The sequence below is a fragment of the Pyxicephalus adspersus genome, chromosome 6 (genome assembly GCF_032062135.1).
Source record: "Pyxicephalus adspersus chromosome 6, UCB_Pads_2.0, whole genome shotgun sequence".
NCBI classification, from domain to species: Eukaryota; Metazoa; Chordata; class Amphibia; order Anura; family Pyxicephalidae; genus Pyxicephalus; species Pyxicephalus adspersus.
Genome location: NC_092863.1, coordinates 58,518,145 through 58,520,823, shown reverse-complemented (window position 1 = coordinate 58,520,823; position 2,679 = coordinate 58,518,145).

The window sequence follows — 2,679 nt, the reverse complement described above, 5'->3', positions numbered from 1 at the left end:
CGGGTATTTGAAGCCTATGAAACACCCTCCAAGAATCTGCTTTTGTAACAGCTGATGACTCCCAGAAGGGACTGGACTTGTTACTCAGGGTGTCCAATTTTAGACGGCCTTCTCTTGCAGGTTCCTCCTTTTCTTTTTCCTCCCCCTCTTTTCTCATCTTTTTTTCTCCTGGGATGTGTCTGAACACATTAGTATGAGTGTGCATCTGCATTTAGAAGATGCCATTCTTTGAATTATGATTTCATTACCGGAATTAAAATGAAGCTATTTGAATTCACTAACTTCTCTCTCTTATATATTTTTATTCTGTCACAAAGTACGGTGCTTTTATATTTATTCTTGTTGTCAATGGTATATTGCATAAAAAGATAAAAAAAATGACAGAAAGATGGGCTTGTCATTACCATATATAAAAATGTGCACAAGGTGAGATGTCAAAATGATGAACGAGCCGAAATGGTTCCCCTTTAGTTTTAGCAAAGGAAAGTTAATTTTTTTCACTCCTTGTCCTAAATATGTAAAAGAAAGTAAGGGGGTATCTCTTAAAAGTCCCCCCTAGGCACCTAGTTACTGAAACAGGTCTCCACACTGGAGGATTTACTCCTACTCCTTGTTTTAGTGGCAATTAGAGAATATTGGATTTCCCTTCCATACCTGTCAAAAAAAAAGTAGTTATTGTGAGCCAATAATTTGCTGAATTTGGTGGATCCCTCAATTACTATAATCTTAAACCTTGAACAATATATTTAAAATAGTTGCTTTTGGTAAAATATTATCATATGATCCTGAGCAGGCACTTTTGGTACTGGAAGTGACAACACATTAAGACACCTGAAACATGAAGTGTTGTTACTGGCATAGTCTCTTTTCAGGAGACCCACAACAATATTTGCTCAAGAAAACTGTATATATGCTAATATGTGATGCCAAACCTAATAATCAATAGAATTAGAGTTTACATATACTTTAATAGCAGTTGTTAAAACATGGGATTGACGGATTAAACACTAATTAATAACTACAAAAATGTTCCCATAAAATGTAAATACATTTCTGTTTTTACTTTGAACCTTCAAGTGCCCTTACTAGACAGCTGTAGAAATTCTTTCTTTTGAACCTTTTTTAGTATTGTATGTAAAACTTTATAAAAATACCCCTATTGTTTTCTAATGACAGCAGATCCATTATTCAGTAGCCTGTGATTGTAATTGTTTAGAAGTAAGAATTAAATAAAAGGTAACCATGGGACTGTCAGAAATCACCAGCCAGAGAATAGTGCAGCTATATAGGTTAAATGGCTTGAATCACAAAACATTAGTGAAATCCCTGTTCCGTGATTAGTCTAAAACTGCACTATTAATTGTCACACACACATCGTATTATAGCATAATGAAATGTCTACTCCAAATATGAAGTGACAGGTATATGTTACGTGTTTTGCTGCTGATAAAAGTAAATATATTATATTAGGCCTGATGTGATCTGAGGATTTAGAAAACAATAGACTTAGTAATAAAGTACATAATGCATGTACAAGGTGTGACTTTATAAGGGAAGAGTTTGTTCAATTATATGAATAAACCTGTGATGTAATGTTAGTTTTAAAGCTGCCTGAACATGGTTAAATTTGAATGCTAGTCAGCACCATAAAAGTACTCTGAAACCTCCTTTTCCTAGCATCCCTTGGTTCATTTTTTATATACTTTGACCTTGCATTGTGCAATCATCTCAGAGGCTGCAAAACATCCATCCTCAGGACCTAAGAGGAGGAGACCACAGGCTCTTCCATTCTCTATGACCAATCAGTGGCAGGGAGTGTCAGTCCAGGAAAGACAGGGATCGATCTTTCCACTGTTCCTACAGGTCAGTACAGTCACCCTGGTCATCTCTAGTGGCATACTGTCACATTATTCACAGACAAGTAGTAGCCCCTCCGTGTCAACAGCCCGCTTGGCAGGGACATGAATGGGGCACAGAGTCTAAGGAATCAATCTCTGGCTTTACCAGTGCACCCCGCAAAGTGAAACGGACTTTAGGAGGCTGTGTCCAGTTTGTGGCCCCCCGTACATACAAGGGCTGGTGTCTGCTGACTGGGAGGGACCAGCGCACAGTACAAGAGCAGTAGGCAGAAGCATAGTCAGACATGCCAGGGCAGATGGCAACCAAGAATGGTCAGGACAGAGCCAGGATCAACACTCCAAAGGATTGGGATCAGGAAGATCGATGGAATAGGGCACAGGAAAACCTCACAATTTGTGTATCAGAAAAATATTCTAGCATACACTTACCCCCCCCCACATCCAACCTTTCTTATTATTTCTTTGCTTTACTAAACATTTACCTAGCTCCAACAAAGCCCTAAAGCTGACCATACAATATTGGATCTGTACAATCTCTACCACTAACTAAATAATAGTTTGAGGCTCTGCAGTTTGGAAACACACAAACAAGCTAAATTATTGTTTGGACCTTTCTTCATATCATATAATTTTGGTAAACAAAAAATAAGATTGTACAATCAGATTGTGACATGTAATGTCACCTCAGTGCAAAATAATTCCAATAATGCTGCATGATCACCCTGTTCTGGCCAGCTAATCTACCGTGTTTCCCCGATGATAAGGCAGGGCCATCAAATAAGACAGCCCCCCCTTTTTAGGTAAAAATGAAAAATAAGCC